The sequence below is a fragment of the Pelophylax lessonae genome (assembly GCF_965119305.1).
Source record: "Pelophylax lessonae genome assembly, chromosome: 10".
Lineage (NCBI taxonomy): Eukaryota > Metazoa > Chordata > Amphibia > Anura > Ranidae > Pelophylax > Pelophylax lessonae.
Window position 1 is genome coordinate 228,031,806 of NC_138777.1, and position 12,786 is coordinate 228,044,591.

At 43.6% G+C, this 12,786-nt stretch overlaps 1 protein-coding gene across 2 annotated transcripts in view; it reads right to left on the bottom strand.

Moving 5' to 3' along the window:
- Window positions 1-12,786, bottom strand: part of SIAH1 (siah E3 ubiquitin protein ligase 1) — a 57,517-nt gene that overhangs the window by 10,623 nt on the left and 34,108 nt on the right. Inside the window, exon 2 of one of the 2 annotated variants that reach the window (XM_082270855.1) lies at window positions 10,745-10,817. The exons of the other annotated variant lie outside the window; for it this stretch is intronic. The gene's annotated coding sequence lies outside the window, so the exon portion shown is untranslated. The remainder of the gene's footprint in view (window positions 1-10,744; window positions 10,818-12,786) is intronic. 2 annotated transcript variants of the gene reach the window in all.

Sequence of the window (12,786 nt, forward strand, 5' to 3'; positions counted from 1 at the left end):
TCTATACTGAACAAAATTATAAAAAACGCAACACTTGTTTTTTCCCCCATTTTTCATGAGCTGAACCCAAAGATCTAAGACTTTTTCGATGTACACAAATGGCCTATTTCTCTCAAATATTGTTCACAAATCTGGCTAAATCTGTGTTAGTGAGCACTTCTCCTTTGCTGAGATAATCCATCCACCTCACAGGTGTGGCATATCAAGATGCTGATTAGGCAGCATGATTATTGCACAAGTGTGCCTTAAGGGCCGTACACACTGGACGAAATATCCTCCGATTTTTCTCTCTCTTGCTCAGCGTTCATAACCATTTTTAGTTGACTGTGCATAAATGTTCACAAAATTTCTCGTCCGATTTTTTTTTTTTGGGACATTTGTTCCTAGACTTCCGGGTTGTCAGCAACTTCAGATCATGCGCGGTCTTTCGTATCGGATTTTTCACGGACGTACTGCATACACATTAAACGAAAATTGGTCGTCTGGAGACGGATGATAAAAATTTTGGTGTTTGTCCCTCTGTTTCTTTTAGTTGAAAATGTCAGCATTGGCTGCTGAAAGTTGTGTACACACTAGCCAAAAATCATACGATTTTACCTCGGACGGGAATTTTCAGCAGATTTTCTACTAGTGTGTACCCCACTTTAGGCTGGCCACAATAAAAGGCCACTCTAAAATGTGCAGTTTTATCACACAACACAATGCCACAGATGTCGCAAGTTTTGAGGGAGTGTGCAATTGGCATGCTGACTGCAGGAATGTCCACCAGAGCTGTTGTCCGTGAATTGAATGTTCATTTCTCTACCATAAGCCGTCTCCAAAAGGCGTTTCAGAGAACTTGGCAGTACATCCAACCGGCCTCACAACCGCAGACCACGTGTACCCACATCAGCCCAGGACCTCCACATCCAGCATCTTCACCTCCAAATCGTCTGAGACCAGCCACTAGGACAGCTGCTGCAACAATCGGTTTGTATAACCAAATAATTTCTGCACAAACTGTCAGAAACCATCTCAGGGAAGCTCATCTGCATGCTCGTTGTCCTCATCAGGGTCTCCACCTGACTTGTAACTGACAGTAACTGACTTAAGTGGGCAAATGCCCACAGTCGATGGCATCTGGCACTTTGGTGAGGTGTTCTCTTCACGGATGAATCCCAGTTTTCACTGTACAGGGCAGATGGCGTTGTGTGGGTGAGCGGTTTGCTGATGTCAATATTGTGGATGGAGTGGCCCATGGTATGGACAATGAACACAGGTGCCTCTTATTGATGGCATTTTGAATGCACAGAGATACCGTGACGAGATCCTGAGGCCCACTGTTCTGCCATTTATCCACGACCATCACCTCATGTTGCAGCATGATAATGCACGGCCCCATGGTGCAAGAATCTGTACACAATTCCTGGAAGCTGAAAGCATCCCAGTTCTTGCATGGCCAGCATACTCACCGGACATGTCACCCATTGAGCATGTTAGGGATGCTCTGGATCGGCATATATGACAGCGCATTCCAGGTCCTGCCAATAGCCAACAACTTCGCACAGCCACTGAAGAGGAGTGGACCAACATTCCACAGACCACAATCATCAACCTGATTAACTCTAAGCAAAGGAGATGTGTTTCACTGCGTGAGCCAAATGGTGGTCACACCAGAAACTGACTGGTTTTCGCCCCCCCCCCCCAATACAGTAAAACTGCACATTTTAGAGCGGCCTTTTATTGTGGCCAGTCTAAGGCACACCTGTGCAATAATCATGCTGTCTAATCAGCATCTTGATATGCCACACCTGTGAGGTGGATGGATCTCAGCAAAGGAGAAGTGCTCACTAAGGCCCCTTTCACACATGCAGACCGTTCAGATCTGCCTGTCAGTTTTTCAGGCGGATCTGAACGGATGCCCCATGCATCTCTATGGGGCAGCGGATGTCAGCGGAGACATGTCCACTGACATCCAATCCGATCCCGTCAGTCAAATCCTGACGGATGGAAACCCGCCTGTCTGTTCTCATCCGATTCCCCCATAGGGGACAGCGGGGATCTGACCCTTCAGTCTCCGAACACAGAGCGGAGATGGAGCTGTCATCCGCCTGCTAAGCGGGGATCGGCGGATCGATCGCCCACTGAGCAGAACAGAGCCATGTGAAAGAGGCCTAACAGATTTAGACAGATTTGTGAATAATATTTGAGAGAAATAGGATTTGGGTGCATAAAAAAAAAAAAAAGTCTTAGATCTTTAAGTTCAGCTCATGAAAAATGGGGGCAAAAACAAAAGTCTTGTGTTTATAATTTTGTTCAGGATTAGGGACTCAAAAATGGTAAAGGTCAGTAAAAGGTAACTAGTATATATATATATATATATATATATATATAAAAATCCAGCAATGGCAGCCTCCATGCTTCCCCCGTGAGACATTTTTTAAAGCCTAAGCACGGCCAGAATAAAAAATAAATCTGTACAAGGGTCATACCTTACAATTCGTAGGATGTGTCCATTGTGCTGATTCCTCCTCTATTAGATGAAATCTCCCTCCATCCACGCCACCCCCCACCTTCCATAATTTTCCAGTGTGGAGGGGGGTTATTACAACTAAAGAGCGGTCTCATTGAGAGAACACAACTATGCCTGCCATTTCTGCCCAGTTGCTACATTCATGGAAGCCGTACTACAGCTTCTTTGAATGAACCATCTATGACTGGAAGACAGACAGAATAGAAAGGTCCCCCCCTCCATTCATAATTTTTCACTCCTAGAAGCTGTAGCATGAATGAAGTAGCTGGCTGGAAAGGGTGGGCATTATCTTGACAAGAGCCATGTGACAGCCTTTTAGTTGTGTTAACCATCGCTGCATCAGAAAATTATGGCAGCAGGGGTGGGGGAGAGGGGTATGGATGAAGGCATTGGCACAACCTACTAAGTTATGTCCCTTGTTCTGATTTGTGCTGTCATTTGGTAGCTTGGCAGTTCAGTTGAGAGCACATTATACTAAGTTTTCATTTAGGATATGCCTTGAATGTGACCGTTTTGGAAATCTATTAAATCATAGATTATGGGGTTTAGTTCTGCTTTAAAACCACTGACAAATATATTAAATGTTCAGCATTCAACAGCGTTTTGGATGCTGACCTCCCCCACTGCACTCTATGGTTTCCTCCACACAGGAGCCGGCAAAAGGAACCACAGAGCACAACAGGACACGTGACACCTGGGAATAGGCTGGATGCAGAAGATCTTTCAATAATCTTCGATCCGGAAGAACAGAATAAGACAGCGTTATTACATATAATAGTAACCATATATATCACAAAACAAATATGTAAATTGTTAGCGCTGTCGTCCTAGAACAAGTAGAACTTGTTTGTGTAAAAACATAAACCAACAGCTCCATTACATATAACAGTAACCATATAAAACGCATGAAACATCAAACACAAGTGGGTCCACATTAATAGCGCTCTTGAGCTCAGACCATCAGCAAGTCCACAAAGCTGATGGTGTTTAGTGCACTTCCAATTCACCGTTTTCAGACCAAGAAAGAAACAACCCTGTGCGTTTCGGACCACTCCACCTCACAAAAGATTGTATTTGGCTTTTTGCAAACAAGGTGGTCAAAAAGCACTTCTTGGCACCAATTGCACCATAGGGATCGGTCCCATTCCTCCAAACTATCAGTGGTATATAGCAATATTTTCTTTGCAGGTGTTCTGCCCCTTTAAGAGCACTCAGCATATCCAGATTGTACCCTGAGGGATTATACAAAGCAAACCATGGAAAGACAGAAGACAACCTCTCAGTGTATACCATAGTTGTTACACCCACTTATTAAAACATAAATGCACTCACAGAGTAACAGACAACTCACCCCTTTTGCGAATCACCATCCAGGAATCGCCGCTGTACCCTCCAGCGTGTGTTCCCCATACAAGCGGAAAGGAGGCTCCTGAGAACGTTACACAATCGTGAAGAAACGCATAGGGAAGGACTTTGGGTACATCATTTCCACTTGTATGGGGAACACACGCTGGAGGGCACAATGACATTTCCTGGACGGCGATTCACATAAGGATTGCATTCTGTTACCCTGTGAGTGCATTTATGTTTTAATGAGTGAATATAAATAAAATTACACTATACAGAGAGAGGTTCGCGCTTCTGTCTTGCCATGGTTTGCTTTGTATAAATCATTCCCTCAGGGTACAATTTGGATATGCTGGGTGGTCTTAGCAGGACACCTGAAAACCTCTTGATATATCACTGATAGTTTGGAGGACTGGGAACGATCCCTATGGTACAATTCGTAACAAGAAATGCCTTTTGACCTTCTTGTGGTTTGCAAGAAGTCAAATATAATCTGGCGAGTGCAGTGTATGGTCCAAAACGCACAGGGATGCCTTTTCTGGTTTGAACATGGTGAACTATTGGAAGTGCACTAAACACCACTGGATTTGTGGACTTGTTGATCTGAGCACAAGATCACTATTAAAGTGGACTCCTTTTTGATGTTTCACATGTGATATATGGTTACTATTCTATGTAATAACGCTGTTCTATTCTATGGTTTATGTTTACATCAACACATTTTACTTGTCCTAGGAAGGCAGCTGTAACTATTTACACATATATTGTGGGATAGATTGGCACGGGTGTTCTATAAAAGCAGAATTGATTGGAACAGGCAGTGGGAGAAGTATTTAGCACTTCCTTTGTGGGGAGCTGCTCTTTCATTTTCAAACACTTCCCGACCGCAATGTATTGTGAGCGGGCGGGCTTGGCGTGGCAGGCAAAGCAACGTACTCGTACGTTGCTGCCTACTTTCGGCTTTAGGGCACGCGTGACTACACTGCGGGAGCCTGGCCAAGGATTCACAGCTGGGACCTGCTGATTGGCTGTATACAATCACAGCCAAGAGCTCTGTGTTGATAAACACACACCTCTGTACAAAGAGAGTAAGTGCCGGGTCACACTTGTGCGATGCGGGAAGGCTGCGAATTCGCAGCCTGTTCCCACATCGCAAACGCGCATCTGGCAGTTCACACTGCCATATGCGATACGCATGGGGTGTCAATGAAATGTTAATGACACCCCCAGTTTGATTGCATATCGCAGTGCGATCTGAGTTCGCACAGGATCGGATCGCACAAGTGTGAACCACTGTGGGATCCGATCCTGATGCGGCTGAAAAAGGGTCATGTGCGACTTTTGTGCGGGTGCAGTGCGAATTTAGCCATACAAAGTGTATGGCTGAATTCGCACTGCACATCCGATCGCATGTAATGAAGGAGCAGTGCGCTCCGATATTACATGCGATCGCCGCACACGCTATAGTGTGAACTGGCACTGATCCGTCAGTTTCTCATCCCTGCAAACCGAGATCTTTAAGAATAAGCAGCGCAGTTTACACATAATAAACAAACATAGTAAGGCACACAGGTCACTAGGGCCGAAACAAATCAATTAAATCGACAACTAATTGATTATAGAAATGCTTGCCAACTATTTTCATAATCGATTAGTTGGTCAGCCCATTAGTTGGCCTGCATACTGAATGCATTATTTATTTGTTTACATATCAGGAAATACAATGAAGCACATATACAGCTCAGTACACCTTCCATACGTATCAGTAAGTTTCCCTGTGAACTTATTAATGTGAATGCGTGAGGAGCAATGCCTCATGGGACATGTAGTCCTGGACAGGAAGTGAGTGGTTCTAAAGGTAGAAGTTTTCTTTACCTTGCCATAGGGGCACTCTATACTATGCTATGCAACTTGCTATTGGAGCAACTCTGAAGGCAGGAGGAGCCAGAATCGTCGGTGGGGGACCCCAGAAAAGAATTAGGGCTTCTCTGTGCAAAACCATTACACAGAGCAGGTAAGTATAACATATTTGTTGTTTAAAATCACTTTAAATACTCTGTGCAGGGAAGATCAGCATCTGAACTCAGGGAAGGTAGAGGCTGATAGATTGGAGGTAATATAAAAGATATCACAATTACTTTGAAAGTAAACTTCTACCAGTATTGTGCATTAAAAAGGATCATATACAAAGAAGAAAAAGTCTCAGCTTTTAGTACTTCTTTAACCACTTGCCGACTGCCTAACGCCGATCTACGTCGGCAGTCAGCCCCTCACAGGCAAAGTGACGTAGGGCTACGTCACTAGCTTGTGAGGGTCTAGGGAGCGAGTGCGCGCCCCCGGAGGCGCGCTCCCGCTCCCTCGTGGTCACGGACCCCCCCCCCCCCGGGCGTGTGACCAGCGGACCTGATGTCCGCCGGTCACTCGGCGATCGGCGGGGGAGAGGGAGAAAGGCAGGCAGCTTGTGTAAACAAGCCACCTGTCATTCTCCTCGGTGTAAAGACACTGATCACACGGATCTATGTAGATCCGTTGATCAGTGTCCTTACAGCTGAAGCCACAGCCAATCACAGTAGAAAGCACGCCCCTAGGGACACACACAGCCCCTCCCTCCCAAATAAAGTTAACCCCTTCACTACCAGTGTATTTTTACAGTAACAGTGCATATGTATAGCACTGATTACTGTAGAAATGTCACTGGTAACCCCAAAAATGTCAGTCAAGGGTCCGATCTGTCCGCCACAATGTCGCAGTCCCGAAAAAAAAAAAAAAAAAAAAAAAAAAAAAAAAAAAAAAAAAAAAAAATCGCAGATCGCCGCCATTACGTGTTAAAAAAAAAAACAACAAAAATGACAAAAATCTTTCCCTTTGTTAGTAAACGCGATAACTTTTGCGCAAACCAATCAAAATACGCTTTTTGCAATTTTTTTTACCAAACATAGGTAGCATAAAACAAATTGGCCGAAAATGTTAAAAAATTTTGATTTTTACATTTTTTTGGGGGGGAATTTCATATAAAAAAAATGTGAAAAATATTGTGATTTTTGCAAAATTGACGCTCTTTTTTTGTTTATAGCGCGTGATCAAAAAATCGCACAGGTGATCAAATACCACCAAAAGAAAGCTCTGTTTGTGGGGAAAAAAAGGACGCCAAATTTGTTTAGGTACAGCGTCGCACGACCGCGCAGTTGTCCATTAAAATCACGCAGTGCCGAATCGCAAAATACCCCCTGGTCGGAATGGGGGTAAAATCTTCCGGGGCTTAAGTGGTTAATACAAAAAATTTAGATCTCCCTTTCACCCTTCATATAACTTCATGTCTGACTAGTTAAAATGCCCAAATATCCTACTTCTGGGTGCATTACTAAATTAATTATATATATATAACATTTTATTACTTTCTCTGTTTCACAGTGTAAATGAACCCCTTCCAGTAGCAATCATCTGCCCTTTTTGTACTATAAAGGGCTAATTTTTTTTTTACCCCATCATGCTGCTGCTACTAAACGTCTTAGGCCTGGCTCACACCTATGCGTTTTTTGGTGCTTTTTGCAGAAATGCACTACAGTTCATTTAACATGGTTTCCTATGGGACACGTACACATCTATGCTTTTTTTCAGCCGCTAAATATTTGGAAAGGGGTAAGGACTTTTTTCAATGCAAAGTGTTGCTTTTTTGACTTTTTCACTCAATAGACTTTAACTACTTCAAATACAGTGAACTTTCACCCCCTTCCTGCCCAGGCTAATTTTCAGCTTTCAGCGCTGTTACACTTTGACTGACAATTGCACGGGCATGCTACACTGTACCCATATTACATTTTTTGCCTTTTTTTCCACACAAATAGAACTTTCTTTTGGTGGTATTTAATCACCACTGGGTTTTTTATTTCTTACAAAAAAAATAAAAAAAAAAGACAGAAAATTTTGGAAAAAACAAAAAGTTTTTATTTTCTGTGAGTAAATTTTGAAAATAAGTAATTTTTCTCCTTCACTGATGGGCACTGATGAGGTGGCACTTATGGGCACTGATGAGGTGGTACTAATATGCTGCACTGATGGGCACTGATAGGCGGCACTGTGAGCAGTGATGGGCAGCACAGATGAGCAGGCACTGACTGGCAACACTATGGGCACCGTTTTGAGTTTTTCTACCCATTTTTGTAATCCGGGCATTGATGATCAGTGCCCCAATTACCTTTTCTAGGTTTCCTTTTGAGGAGGAGCCGCTGAGTCCTCATCTCTATATCTAAATCTAACCACTCATTTGTCACTGAAATACAGAAAGCAGTGACATGACAACCACAAAGCTGGCAGAAACATCCTATTTGCCTGTGGTGATTGGCCGCCTGGTTTCAACTTCTCAGTGCAAAGAGAAAAGCAAGAGGACGGTTCCAATTAAAGCTCATCAGCTACATATTGTATACAGCACTGCGTTTCGGCAGCAAGATAAGAACTTCCTGTTCTACACCAGAACCAAAATGGAGTCGGACTGAGCACTGCTCAGCCCTTCATAAGCAGCTTTGTATTCTTGTATTCTCTGAATGAGTACCAAGCTTCCACTGATTGGCTGAGGTGGTGAGTAGAGCAGTGCTCAGTTTTGCTCCAGGTGTTGGACGGGAAGTTCCCATCCCACTACTGGAACACATCACTGTTTTTCGCTGATGCTGCATACATATTATACAGCGCCCCCAGCAGGCGCACTTGTAGCAGAAAGTTTGTTTTGGCCAGCTTAGCTTTAAATTCCCTCTGCTCACTTCCTAGAGCTCCAAGAAATACCCGGGGTATGGGGCATGACCCTTCCCCTGCCTCCCACAACACGTCCAAGATAGCCCCTATGTAAGTTGACTTTCTCAGAAAAGTAGAATCGTGCGCAGATGTTTCTGGGGGGCTCCAGCTGCAGATTTGTGAGACAAAGGCTGCATGTGCAAGGCAAGTACTGGATGCTGAGCCTGCCGTACCACAAATGTTTTGTTTACGTTATACAAAATACAGAACCGCTTTGGGATCCATTCACACCATGTGCAGTGATTGGCACTTTTCTGCAGCCGAATAATCGCTTCCCGACCGTATAACTTACTTATAAGGAGGCAGATCTGTACTTTTGTGCCAGATCACGTACTAGGTGATCCGGCACTGCGGCTGTAATTAGACACCACACAAGCTGATCAGCAGGGGCCAGCCAATGGATGTCCGCCAGCACCCGCTGATCGGCAGGGAGACACACTGAACAGAGCTCTGCTTATGTAAACAAGGCAGAGTTACTTCTGTCAGCAAGGATGTGATGGATCTTGTTTCCCTGAAAAGCAGGGGAAAAAAAATCCATCACATCTTAGTAAAAACAGTGGTTAGGCACACATTGAACCCTTTGATCGCCATAGGTGTAACCCCTTACCTGTCAGTGTCATTGGTACAGTGACAGTGCATATTTTTCAGCACTGATCACTGTATTAGTGTTACTGGTTCCCACAAAGTGTCAAAAGTTTCAGTGTCAGACTGCCTGCCACAATATCGCATTCCCGCTATAAGCTGATCGTCACCATTACTAGTATAAAAAAAAAAAAATACAGCATATATTCCATACTTTGTAGACGTTATAACTTTTGCACAAACCAATATACACTTACTGGAATTTTTTTTTGCCAAAAATATGTAGCAGAATACATACTGGCCTAAATTGAAGAAATTTCAAGTTTTACATTTTTTTTTTTTTTATTGGTTAGGTTTCATAGCAGAAAGTAAATACATTTATATATATATATATATATATATATATATATATATATATATATATATATATATATATATATATATATATATATATCTCTATCTCCATACATATATCTTTTTTTTTTTTCCTCAAAATTGTTGGTCTTTGTGTATAGCGCAAAAAATAAACGGGTAGTGGTCAAATACAACCAAAAGAAAGCCATTTGTGGGGGGGGGGGGGGGATTACATAAAATTTAATTTGTATATAGCGCTGCATGACTGCGCAATTTTCCGTTAATGTAACGCAGTGCCGTATCAAAAACTGGCCTGGTCACGAAGGGGGGGGGGGGGTAGATCTTCCAGAGGTTAAGTAGTTAATGTCAGTACCGACAAGGGCACATAGAAAACAATGGTTTTCTTTGTACCCTGTTTACACCATAACACTGGTGGGATGTGCACGGTCACACTGAATTTTGTTCTGTAAAAGCATGGCACCGCAGATCACATGGCAGTGCAGAGACTTAATAGAGTAACTTTGTACATTCTCGATAAGGTTAAAAACAAATTGTGTAAAACAGTGGGATGAGCTGAAACAGCGCATCATACCACCCAGCAAAGAGACACCCGTCCCCATACTAAAATAGAGCAATTTAGCATGCGATTAGTATGAACAGGCCCTAAATTCAGTAGTGAACACTGTGCTAATCCTTAAAAGACAAATACCACCTTCAACTCAACATAAGCCAAAAATAAAACAAAGCCAAGTGCTGGATCCCTTAAAACAGCTGTCCAGGGTGGTTTACTGGTACCCAGACAATGTGAGCATTATCCTCCAACCCAGCCAGATCAGGCAACAATCATCTCATCTTTATAGTACAGTACCTGAGATTCATAATATTGCAGCAATCCCACAAAGGCAAATATACCATGTACCAACCTATAATAAAACATCGAAGCTGAAAGGGTCTTGTGCCAATCACTGAAATTGTAGTAAGCTAACCAGTTGTGATTTCAGAACAGCAGAGCCGCCTCAATTTGTGGCTTCCATAACTACAATGCACAGGAGACAGTCAAAAAAAAAAATTCTGGATACATCTGGCATACAGGTCATACGCTGGTTGGTTATTAAATCCACAACTTTATAATCTATAATGCATACAAGCACAGTAGTTACTCACCTAGCACCCACTTCACTTCAGACCCTTGATAGAAACGTCACTCTCAGTTAAGAACTTCTGAATGTTGGCTCATCTGCAAAAATGGAGACACTTCTTTTGATTGACAGAACTCAGTAGCTTACAACACCCCCCCCCCCCCCCCGACATCCATCACACACTGCAAGCTCACAGTCCTTATACTGCTAATGGTACAATGCCAAATGATTTGTCCATTACCCATAGAGTCAACACTGTGCTTATGACTTTATGCGCTAGTTTTAGAAATCTAGACTCCATCTTGCCAATAGAGACCGCTGGCTGAACTACCTGGAGACATTCAATATAAGCCTTAGTAACTCTAGCCAGGAAGGGCCACACTGGAAAATGTGCTGCAGCCAAGCCTGAGAGCCAGCAGCATTCATGGCTGTGGACACATTTGTAAAGGCAATAATGCCAAGCATATCCAAGCTAAACGTCCAGTGGACTATTAAGCACAAGTATTTATTTCATCCTCTGGTTATTTCCTTCGTGTCCGATATCAAGATGCACTAAACCATTTATGCTCAACTGGAATCGGACGTACAAGCCAAGCAGAATTGCCCGGGGGGAAATATTTTTATGAAGGGAACATCTGCAAAAGCTGATCTGTGTACATAGAACTGCCATCATCACTTGCAACTGCGGTCTGATTGCTCAAAAGTACCACAATACATGCCTCATTGGTTCACAAGTACAGAATGAACATCTGATGAGAGCCAAAAAGGCCTCAATAAGCAACAGACCAATAAATAGCAAGAGAGCAAAAATCAGAATGCTTAAAACGGACCTTCAGCCTCTTCCTTATGTTCCTTCCATTCCACCCCTCCTCTCATCCCGCAGAAGTATCGGGCTTTTTGACCTTTTTTTTTTTTTTGGAAAAACAAATTATGGCCCCGCCTACCCATGGGCATCATTCGCTAGCTGTGTCCAGATTGGGGCGCATCCTGCCCACTGTGCCTCCTGGGATATGCCCATCAGAAAGGAGAGGAGGGGACAGGCCTATTGACGTGTCATCGAGAGGCCCGTCCACTGAACCGGGAAGAGCTGGTGGCCTCTCGATGACGTGGCCGGGCGTAAGAGGATCTCAGCGGGACAACACTAGATCCACTGGGTGGGCAAGTATCTGAAATGTGCAGATACCACCTTCAGGTAAGCGGGGCCATCCTGTAAGGGTTTTTACCCCCCCCCCCAAAACTCATCTGAGCCCCCACATGATCCAGTGCAGTGATGTGCATGAGAGCCTCAGCTGACCCTGGTCTCCTAGGGCACTCGGGGGGGGGGGGGGGGAATAAGAGGACACTGCTATTGGGGAGGGGGGTGCAGAAGACTAACGTGTACGTGGGGGGGGGGCGTCGGGAATACTACTGTTGGGGGGGGAGGGGTAGTTAGTGATTTGAAGCAGGGCAGCAGACACTACTGTGACACACTTTTTATTGGAGGCTTGCTTTATTTATTTATTTTAAAAAGGGCAACAATGCACAACCCCCCACCCTGGGGATCTTTGAGTTCCTCTATGTTGTTCAGGTAGATCTAAAACCCTGACAAGGTTGCCTACCCCTGGTCCACATCACTGTGTTAATGTTTATAACAGATTTAGGTGATTGGGGTTTGCACACATTCTAAGGTGACATACAAGAATGAATCAGAATCATGCTCTGCCTCACTCATAAAAGATTAGTACCTGTGGGCTGATCACACCTGAGCAGCGCAGTATGCAAGCAACACCCAAGGCAATATGGGAGGATTGCAGTTTATGGTTAGAATTACAGCTAAATAATGCAGCACTGGATTATGGGTGAACGATGTCACTTCCCAGTTAAACAGAGAGGGTTGTATTACTAAGGATACAAGTTGGACGACATGAAAAGCTAAAAATAGAAGCATTAAATAGAATTAGAACTACAGCAGCAAAAGAAAATGTGTAGCAGTTTTCCCAGAACAACTAGCAAGTCTGCGTGAAAGGACTGCACAAAAAAAAAAAAAACACAAACTAAAAAAGCAGCTATAAAAATAAGATGAATACA